At 38.3% G+C, this 11,395-nt stretch overlaps 1 long non-coding RNA gene and 1 pseudogene across 1 annotated transcript in view; both read left to right on the forward strand.

The window, feature by feature from the left end:
- LOC116101157 overlaps window positions 1-6,400 on the forward strand; it is an 87,214-nt gene extending 80,814 nt beyond the window's left edge. Inside the window, exon 5 of the long non-coding RNA XR_004122812.1 lies at window positions 6,312-6,400. This is a non-coding gene — a long non-coding RNA (uncharacterized LOC116101157). The remainder of the gene's footprint in view (window positions 1-6,311) is intronic.
- A 1,515-nt stretch (window positions 6,401-7,915) lies between these two features.
- On the forward strand, window positions 7,916-8,999 carry LOC116101156 (annotated as a pseudogene).
- The last annotated feature ends 2,396 nt before the right edge of the window (window positions 9,000-11,395 follow it).

Below are 11,395 nucleotides of genomic sequence, written 5' to 3' on the forward strand. Positions count from 1 at the left end.
GTTGGTGTGGTGACAGTTTCCTTCTCTTTATCTTTACAACCCCATCTTGAGAGAGTTGGTGATTTTCTAGACATGTGTAAAAATTACCGAAACCAATACTATCAGCAGAATACAATTAGCATGTTAAAAACTACTCAGCTAATGCCAGGTAACTTTGCATATGATGTTTCTTCAGATGGCTCAGTGGCTAGAGAGCCTGGCAAGCAAATGTGAAGACTGAAGTTTAGATCACTAGGACTCAGGTAAATGCCAGGTAGAAATTGCTGACCACCTGGAATTCTGGTCATAGAAGACAAAGGCAGGGCGTTCTCCAGTAAAAGCTGGCTAGCAAGATGAGACATTGTAGGGAGTTTGATAAAATATCCTGTCTCAAATGAAATACTTCTTTCATGTGCATGTTATCACACACAAGTACACATGCTACACAATGCGCATGTGCACATATGCATGCAAGCATGTATATATACACATGGACACTATACACAAAGAAGAAAAGGAAAATATATAACCTTGTGCTTTCATTACTTTTTAGGGAGAGGGAACAAGTGACAAAATTTTTGTTATTAGCTTGGAGGCAGAGTCTTGCTAACTCAAACTGTCAATTCTCCTGCTTAGCCTTTCAAGTACGAGGATTACAAGAATATGTCAGCAAGCACTCCAAGAGTGATTTCATTTGGTTTTGACAACTTCCTTGGCTCTAAGAAAGTTTCTACAAAGACACTCCTCATTAACAATCCTGTGGTTTACTTTAATTTGTTTTATCCCTCATTGCCAGAAAGAACTCTGTTCGGATTGGTCTAATGTGGTCCCATATTAGGGAGGAAATGATAGATGACTAGCAATCAATTCTAATAAAAACCCACTTTCTACCAGGTCTAAGTAACTGAAGACTAGGAGTGACCTTTAAGGACAGACTCTAGAGGTTGGTGAGATGATTCAGCTATTAAGAAGACTTACTGCTCTTCTAGAAGACCCCGTCCAGTTCCCAGCACCCATATTGGTGGGTAGATAGGGGGTCACATGATTGCCTCTAATTTGCTGGGATCTGATGCTGTCTTCTATCCCATAGGTGCCTGCGCTCATGTGCACATGCCTACTCCCAAACACACACATGTATGCCTAATTAAAAAGTTTAAAATTAAACCTTGAAAAAAGTTGCAGACTCTGGGTAAGTTTAGCCTAAATCCAATTTTGTTTGTTTTCTGAATAATACCCTAGCATATCCAGAATTATATATTTGCTTCTCAGGTTATCTGCAGAGTAACAACAGATAACAGTTACAAAATTTTATTAGAAAAATACAGAACACAACCAATAAATGCAAATATTTTTACACTAGTTTGATCAAAATCACTTGCTACATTCATTTAATAGAAACTTGTTTATTATTGTTTAGCGATGGATCAAGACTCTGTTGACAATGACTTAGAAAAACCATGGTTAGAATTCTGCAAAAAAGTCTGACAATTGACAACAGTCCAAGTTAACTCAATCGAACACAACATAAAAATTATGATTGATAACATCATGTCAGGTCTATTGAAATATACTAGTGTTTTCTCACAAATGCATTTAAATTTTGGGCTCAATTTTTTAAAATGTCAGAATTTGTCAATAATTGGTTATATTTACTTAATTCTGTCCTCTAAGTATAAATGAAAAATTATCTAAATAGAGACTATACATGACTATACATACCCTTATGACCAATATGCATATTTTCAATTATTAACTGGTACTATTTGGAGTGCACAGTGTTCGGGCACATCTTTGAACAGTTGTGGTACAATTAAGAACATACAGTCCTGGAAAGTTATACAAACCTAGTGGACACTGTCTTGGTAAAGTGCTGTTATAAGCCCTACATCTTAGAAGACTTACCTACTTGGGGAACATAAATATATTTAATATATTATGAAGCCTGCAAAAATCAGTACTACAGGTACACAAATCTCCCTCCCTCCCTCTCTCTCTCTCTCTCTCTCTCTCTCTCTCTCTCTCTCACACACACACACACACACACACACATACACACACACACATACACTATCTACTTTTGTTGTGAAATTATAATATTGTATTTATTAAGATAACAAGCCTACAATGTTGCCATACAAACATTTTTGCCCTGTTAAAATGAGATGCAGCAGTACTAATGACCATAGTTAGAGTTGACGTACAAATGTATCCTGTATATTCAATAACAAGCTGTTAACTTGGTCAAAACAAATGTACGAAGATCAAGTTTTAAGCAGCAGGACTGTTCAAATGGCAGCTTTTTTATTTCAATAATATTGATTCAAGATAATAATGATGAACAAGATGAAAGGATAAAAATTTATATTTTACATACTGAAAATCTAGTTATATTGTATGAAGAGAGCTCATCGATTACCTTATAAGTATTAAATTTACATACTCTAACTCTGTATGGATTTATACACTATTTAGATAAGATTCTAATAAACAGCTTGACACATTTTTAATCATAGATACATAGAGCATTTGTCTTATTTAGTGTTTCTATTGCTGTGAAGAGACACCACAACCAAGGCAACTCCTAGTGAAAGGCTTGAAGAAACTGAGGAGGAGGGTGACCTCATAGGAAGTCTAGCAGTCTCAACTAACTTGATGGACCCTGAGAACTCTCCAACACTGAGCTATCAACCAGGCATCATACACTATCTAGTCCGAGGCTCCTAGCACACATATAGCAAAGGACTGCCTGGCCTGGCCTCAGTGAGAGAAGATGAGCCTAATCCTGGAGAGAGGAGAGACTTGAGGCCCCAGGGAGTGGGGAGGCCTGGTGGTGTGGGGTAGGTGTGTATGGAGATAAGGGGGGATGGGGACATCCTCTTGGAAACAGGGAGAAGGAGGAATGGGATGAGGCACTGTGGGAGGGCAGACCAGGAGAGGAACAATGACTGGACTGTAAAAAATAAAAGTAATAAAATAAATAAAAGGATAATATTTAATTGGGGTTGGCTTATAGGTTTAGAGGTTCAGTCCATTATCATCAAGACAGGAAGCATGGCAGCATCCAGGCAAATGGCACTGGAGAAGGAGCTGAGAGTTCTACATCTTGTTCCAAAGGCAAACAGGAGAAGACTGTCTCTCATGTGGCTAGGAGGAGGATCTCAAAGCTCACCATCACCATGACACATTTCCTCTCATGTGGCTAGGAGGAGGATCTCAAAGCCCACCATCACCATGACACATTTCTTCCATCAAGGCCACACATCCTAATAGTGCCACTCACTGAGCCAAGTATATTCAAATCACCACAGTATTAAAGAAAATATCTAATGAAAAATGTTAGAGATATTGGGAAAAGAAGAGAAATCAGCAGGAGACAGAATTAGAGGGCAGTGGAGGATGAATGTAATCATTTTATTACAGAACTTTGTAGACAAGTATGATATTATACATTTTTAAATTAAATGTTTATAAACAAAACAAAAAAGTATTCTAAAATAATAATAGTTTATAAGATAGTTGTTAAAGGCTTTAGCATAAAGAATTAAGCAAAAGTAATATTACTTTGTCAAGACTAGGTTTTCTTTCTTATTTAATTAAAATATAATTTCATTATTTTCCTCATGCTCTTTCATTCTTCCAACCCCTCCTATATTCCTTCTCAACTCCCTTTTAAATTCATGGCCTCGTAATCTTGTGTGTGTGTGTGTGTTTGTATAAATGCAACCTACTATATCTATTTAGGGTTGCAGTTATACATGTATGCATACATATATATGCAAATGTGTGCATACATATACATATACATCATATACACATACATGTATACATACACATACATGTGTTCAGGCTGACCACTTAGGGTTAGGTAGCTATCTATACAAGGGCCTGCTATTAGGGACAGACTAGTTCTCCCTCTCTTGGCAGACTTATTGACCATGTACCCCATCCATGTTAACATGTCAGTTGGTGTCCTTGTTCAGGTTTCAGCCATATTGTTGTGACTTCAAGACTAGTTTTTTGAAGTAGTCCAAAGTTTAACAAAATCAGCAGAAACATAAGAAATTACCTTAATAAAACATAAAATCTTGTTCTGTAAGCCAATTTATTTTGCAAACATTACTTAGAACAGTATTTTAAGGAAGCTTTTTGCTTCTAGTTTTATATGAGGACGTTAAAATTTGACCTTAGGGAATAATTTAGATAAATTAATATTTTCAAGTATCTTTTATAATATCCTAAATACTTACCACCTAGTGATTTGTGTATAACACAGGAGTGATAGCCTATTTAATAAAGCTATAAAATGTCCATTAAAAGATCCAAATCTAAACAAAAATTTTAATGAGCCCTGGTTCTGTTAAAAGCCTGACAAAAATAATAGGAAACATAAGACATTAGATATTTTAAAACTACTATTTGAGAAATTTCACTAAAACTAGTTCAGTATTCTATTGAAGTCTAATTGCTTTGGATATAAAATACCTAATAAATAATATTTGCTTATGATTGATCTAATATCATAGAACTCCTTTTTTACTATATTCACTTTTATAAGCATCATGTAAATTTACATCTAGATTCCAGACTAATTATGCATGAAACATACACATATTGTATATCATTATCAGATAGTACACCAAAAGTGTCAACAACATGTGAGCTGAATAAGGACAATGCCAATGAACATGCTAAGCAGATGGGGAAGGGCCCATGATGGCCCTATACAGAAATATAGCTATCTGAGGAAAGCTGAGAGCAGAGAGATGATCCTCTCCAGGGAATACCACACTGATTGGTTGTTCTGCGTAAGTGTTCAGCCCTGAAAACACACGTGAAAGTAATATTCTGTATGGACTGCACAGGCTGTATGTAATTGTATATGTATATGTACATGTATATATGTATTTGTATATGTATGCATATTTATGTGTGTGTGTGTGTACATATATACATATATGCATGTAATAACAACTAGTGAGAAAGAGGCCATGAATTTGTTAAGGAGTGGGGAGGTATATATGGCAAGGTTTGAAGAAAGGACAGGGGTAAGAGAAATGTTTTAATTATGTTATAATCTCAAAAATAAAAAATAAAATACAAAATAATTTCTTTTTTATTAGATATTTTCTTTATTTACATGTCATATGATATCTCCTTTCCCTGTTTCCCCTCAGAAAAAAGGAATAAAATAAAATAAAAACAAAAACAACAAAAAAGAACCTTGTTTCCTCCCCCCTCCCCCTGCTCACCAACCCATCCTCTCCCACTTCCTGGCTCTGGCATTCCCCTACACTTGGGCATAGAACCTTCACAGGGCCAAGGGCCTCTCATTGATGACCAACTTGGCCATCCTCTGCTACATATGCTGCTGGAGCTATTAGTCACACCATGTGTACTCTTTGGCTAGTGGTTTAGTCCCTGGGAGCTCTGAGGGTACTAGTTAGTTCATATTGTTGTTCCTTCTAAGGGGCTGCAAACCCTTCATAATTTCTATGAGAATAAAAATTGACAGAAATTTTAATGACATTTTCATCTTGTATCTGTTAGATATTTATTTATATAGCATTCTTTACATTACACATACAATGACAAATACTTTCTAGGACAGACATTCCCTTTTTCCTTCTCCTCTGAGTGGGTGCACACACCCCTGGTATTCACCAGCCCTGGCACTTCAAGTCTCTGAGAGGCTAGGAGCTTCCTACCCATTGAGGCCAGACAAGGCAGCCCAGCTAGAAGAACATATCTCACGTGCAGGCAGCAGCTTTTAGGATAGCCCCATTCCAATTGTTCTGGACCCACATTAAAGCCAAGCTGCACATCTGCTACATATGTGTGGGGAGGCCTAGGTCCAGCCTGTGTATGTTCTTTGGTTGGTGTTAAGACTCTGAGAGCTTCAAGGATTCAGGTTAGTTGACTCTGTTGGTCTTCTTGTGGAGTTCCTATCCTCTTCTGGGCCCAAAATTCTTCCTCCTCTTCTCCTGTAAGTGTCCCCAAGCTCTATCCACTGTTTGGCTGTGGGTGTCTGCATCTGTCTGAGTCTGCTGCTGAGTTGCTGTGTGAGGCCTCCCAAAAACATAACATGGGATGGGTCTCAAGTTGGGCCAGTTACTGGATAGCCGTTCCCTCAGTCTCTGCTCCCTCTCTTGTGCCTGTATTTCTTGTGGATAGGATAAATTTTGGGTTGAAAGTTTTGTGGATAGGTTGGTGTCTCTATCTCTCAACTGCCTGACTACAGGAGGAGGCCTCTTCAGGTTCCAAATCCCCAGTGTCACCGTTAAGGTCGCCCATTTATTCTTGGGTGCCTCCCTTATCCCAGTTCTCTGTTTCAGGAGTGATGACTAGATGCCCATGAAAATGAATGAAAATCTACAACTGACAGGGGCAAGGAGGTGGGGACATCTCCAGGCCAAGACATTGATAACACCTTACTCTCAACTGCCCAGAACATCAGTAAGTTTTGGGTTCTAGCATTGTATTTTTACACAGTCCTTGTAGCTTTCACATATTTTTAAGATTTATAAAATCATATTAATTTGTCTTATGTGTATTTGGCCTGCATGTATACCTGCATGCCTGGTGCTGTGGAGGCCAGAGGAGGACATTGGTTCACTTGGAACTGTAGTTACAGATGGTGATAAGTCACCTGTGAGTCCTGGGAACTGAACCAGAGTCGCTGCAAGATCAGTAGGTGCTTTTAACCACCTATTACCTTTCCAGTTTCTTTTATGTGTTTTTAAAAAAGAGGGTAATATTTTACTTTTATTTATTTGTGTGTGTGTGTGTGTGTGTGTATGTGTGTGTGTGTATGTGCGCGGGCATGTATGTGTGTGTGTACTCCTCTGAAGGTCAGAGGACAACTTGCCAGAATCATTTTTTTCTATTTCCACATACGGATCCCAGGAATTGAACTCAGGCTGACAATTTCTCCCTAGACTTGTTAATATAAATCACTTCAGCTATTACTCACAAAATATTGTAAAATCTGTCCCAGATCCTAGTTGCTACTCTTCGTAGTTCATGGAATTACCCATAATCCAGTTATGGCAAAGAAACTTACCATACAAATCTTGAACAAACCCACAAAATCATTTTATATGTATTTGAGCCTTAATACAAATTTTATATTTATTAGTTGCATCCTTGAAAACAATATCCAAAATCTTAAAAAATTATTTTAAGGTAAGTCATGTAGAAGTATTTTGACTGACATGAGGCATTCTTATGCTCTCTAATTTTGCATTAAGCTTGGCTATTCAAAATTCAATAAATAAAATGTTTTCGTCCTAGAATCTGTTTTGGAAGAAATCTTTACCGACATCTATATACATACAGAACTTTATAACTCAACAAAAATTTTATGTCATAATTCAGTGAATTGTGTTTTAAACAAACAAATTGTGCTTTTAGTAAAGCAGTATAGATGCTTATTGCTCCAGGAAAATATAGCATATTCAAATCATTTTCATGTTTTATGGAATACTTTTCACAGAACCAATATACCATTGTAATAGGCTTTAAGAAGTTAATAGCATTTCGGCTATAGAGGCAGCATAGATTCATCAACTCTTTGAATAGAGAGTTAAATCTAAATTACATTTGCAATTAATTAAGACCATCTGTCTTAATTTGAAACATAATTAATATTGTTGTCTATTGTACAAACACACAGTAAGGCTTTTGTTTTGTTCTAAGCTTTGGTTTCTAGAATAAATATTTAGAAGCAGTGGATCCTAACCATTTTGCAAGGTAGGCCTAATTGAGATTAAGATATTGAGGTCTTTGCCTGCTTGCTCTCCTCTTACTAGCCAGTCCATTTTTCCCCACTGGTATTAGACCCCATTTCTTCAGAATTCCAGCACACACTGAAAAACACCTGAGACTTCAAACCTTGTGGACTAAATCACCTTTAACCTCCAAACTACCTCCAGCAGAAATGTCAGGGGATACAGACGTCAATAGCTGGGGCTCCACACTGATCAGGGTTCAGAAATTCTGCTATGAGTGGACCATTAGCAACTTTTCATTTTTCGCGAGGAGAATTTGGAGAAAAATTACAAGCCCAGTGTTCTCATTAGGGGCCAATGATGAAGTGGCATGGTGTTTGAGAATATACACAAATGGGTTTATGAAGAAAGCAAAGATTACCTGTCAGTTTACCTGGTGTTGCTCTTCTGTCCAGAGAGCCCAGTTTGGGCAAAGTTCGAGTTCTGGATCATAAATTCCCAAGGAAAGAAATATCAAAGTATGAAGAGCATGAATGTCCTTAGCTTTCTGTCAAACCAAGAGTGGGGATTCAGAAAGTTCATCCTTTGAGATTTCCTCCTCTCCCATCAGCAGTGGCTTCTTCTTGAAGACCAGCTCACCCTTTGATGCAAGGTGAGCATAGTAGGAGCCTCCTTTAGCATGCCTGCACAGACCATGACACTTGCAATCAAGGATCTTAGGCAGATGACCTAGGGGAGCTATGAGAGAATTCCCTGTTTGCAGACTGCTCCCTGTTGGTAGCTGACCATGAATTCAGGGCTCACAAGGCCATCCTAGCAGCTCGCTGTCCAGTTTTCAGAGCCATGTTTCAACATGAAACGAAGGAGAGCCTAACAAACCGCATTGAGATCCATGATCTGGATCCCCAAGTCTTCAAGGAGATGATGGGCTTCATTTACACGGGGAAGGCACCACAACTCCACAACCACTCCATGGCTACTGGTGTGCTCGCAGCTGCTGACAAGTATGCCCTTGAGGGCTTGAAGGTCTTGTGTGAGGAGGCCCTCTGCAGGAACCTCTCTGTGGAGAATGCTGCACACACTCTCATCCTGCCTGACCTCCACAGCACAGAGCAGCTGAAGACTCAGGCCTTGGATTTTATTACAGGTCATGCTTCTGAGGTCTGTGAGACCTCAGGGTGGAAGTCAATGTTGGAGTCACATTCCTACTTAGTGACTGGAGCCTTCTGCTCCCTGGCTTGTGCACAGAGTGTTTTCTTGGCACCCTCACTCAAATGCCTAAAGAGATTTTAGGAGCTAGACAGATATAACCAACACCTGTCTTCCAACATCATCAACCAATGACTTCTGCTTAGAGTACAGGATTGCTGGGACATTTACTGTGAATCTGGGGAAAGGTAGCGTGTTGGCTCAGGATTTAAAACAGCTGTCATATGTTAAAATGGCAGGTGTGGGAAGGGCAGCAAAGAAGTCTGGGACACTCTACCTGACATCGACCCTGTTGATGTTCTTGTTTGGTTTTTGACTGATGACTTCAAAACTGGGATTTAGTTTAGGTACTGCCCCTAAACACAGCACAACAGAGCTTCTACGGAGAAACCTGTATGCATTGGATGAAACAGAGCAGATGACCAGGACCCAGAGCAAAGGAGAAATCAAGCATGAATCTTTACTCATCAGGGAAGGAAATGACAATAAAGACTTTTTTCTTTTTTAAGCGTGAGTTTGTGGGAACTCAGATGCAAAAGAAATACTGCTCTCTCAGAATTCTGGTTCGGTTCCCAGCACACACAGGACAGTTTTCAACTACCTGTAACTGGTGATCCAGAGGATCTGAGGCCCTCCATTTCTACAAACAGCTCGGTAGACAAAACCTTACCCTAATAAAGTATAATATCAATAAAACTTTTGAAATAAAAAAAAGATATTGAGCAGACAGCTTGTTAAGAGATAGAAAAAAAGATACAGGAGATATATAACAATCCTTGTAAATTAATACGAAAACAAACTATGTTTCAAATTAGGCATGACAAGAATAATAAACTAATAAGATTTGAAGAAATATACTAAAAAATAGAAATGACTACAGGTACATTAGCCAGCAATTTTTAGGGCTTCTGAAACAAATGGAGTTTTAGGCCAGGGTTTGTCTTGGTAGCTAACATAAGAATTGATTGTTAAGTAGGGATGTTTTAGGTTAGGAATATGTGATGACTAATGAGGATTTTTTCTCATTGGACACTGGCTGAGTGTCCTCTCATATGTCACAGAAAGTCCAAAGTCTAAGAGATACAGGACAGTAAAAGATGTGGGTGACAAACTCTTATGCAAGCCATTGGAATTCTTCAGCTCAGGGTAGGGTATACAATGATGCATTTCCACATTAAACTGTACCTTAATATAAGGCTAGACACCCTTGACTCTCCTGTAAAGACCCTGGTCATGTAGTGAGTCACAAGGAACAGTTGTTGTTGTTGATGTTGATGATGATGATGATGTCCATTGAAATATTATGGGGATATACCTTTAATGACATCACTGCTTTTATCACAAAGACTAATACAAAAATGACAGATAAAACAGTTGTATTAATTCTGTGTGCTCTTAGATCACAAAAAGTTGAACTAGCAGAGATTCTTCAAAAGGGTGCCCATGATAGTATAGACTTACAATGTTTTATATCTGCACAAAGCACGACAGAGCTCTCACAAGAAATTTACTGAGATTGTAAGCATGCAGTATTCTAAGATTCTTGGTTCTCATTCCACATTCCAAAACAAAGGCAGCATCCGAGTGGCTATCTGAGCCTCAGAGAGTAGAGATAATTTACTCAAAAAATGTAGTTGTTTCGTGAATGGTACTGTGAGGTAAGCAAAGATAAATCCAAATAGCTTTCAAGCTCCAAACATGGAGGCAAACACAGAAAATCTAAAGCATGCCAAGCAGTGTTTTACAGAAAAACAAACAGTGCTAACACTCCACAAAACATAGTCTGAACTTCCAGGTCACGCGATCAAACAACCATTCAGCCAATGGCTCAGTGGGGCTTTTAAACTGACAGGCAGTTCAAATGATGCCCCATTACAAATTGGTGACAAGAGTACAAAAAAAGAAACAAGGTTCAGAGTGTGGGTTCACCAGTAACTCTCTAAATCATAAAACTAAACACCAGTGTGCTTTGCACAAAAAAATACAAGATAGAGATCTAAAATCCCCTTTCCTTTACTAGTTCATCAATTATGCTTTATAGACAGTCAATACCAAAGGACTAGGCAACAAGGAAAAACATTCAGTGGCTCAGAATTCCCCTCATCCTAACCATAGGAATAAGGGAGCCACAGGCTTCTCTTATGGTTGTCTTTGGTCCAGTTCTTCCCAAGTGCTCATATTCATTAAAGCTGTATCAGAGTTACCTCCCTACTTGAACAGACTAAGACCAAAGTTGATGAAGAATATTGTATTGATTTTCTGTTTGGCCAAACAAGAGAGAACATAATGCCTAGTTTCCTCTCCACCTTCTCTGTAGTTATTACAATTTTGTAGAAAAGGTGAAGCAAAATCCAGGAAATATGCATGTGTTGATTTAATGTGTTAGCTAAGTGCTTTGCCTGCTTGATGCCAAGTGTGCTCCCAGTACGTCAGGTAAACAGACAAGTAATGGTTAGAAGCAGAGAAAGGATATTTCTTTA

This window comes from Mastomys coucha, unplaced genomic scaffold, assembly GCF_008632895.1.
Source record: "Mastomys coucha isolate ucsf_1 unplaced genomic scaffold, UCSF_Mcou_1 pScaffold21, whole genome shotgun sequence".
Taxonomy (NCBI): Eukaryota; Metazoa; Chordata; class Mammalia; order Rodentia; family Muridae; genus Mastomys; species Mastomys coucha.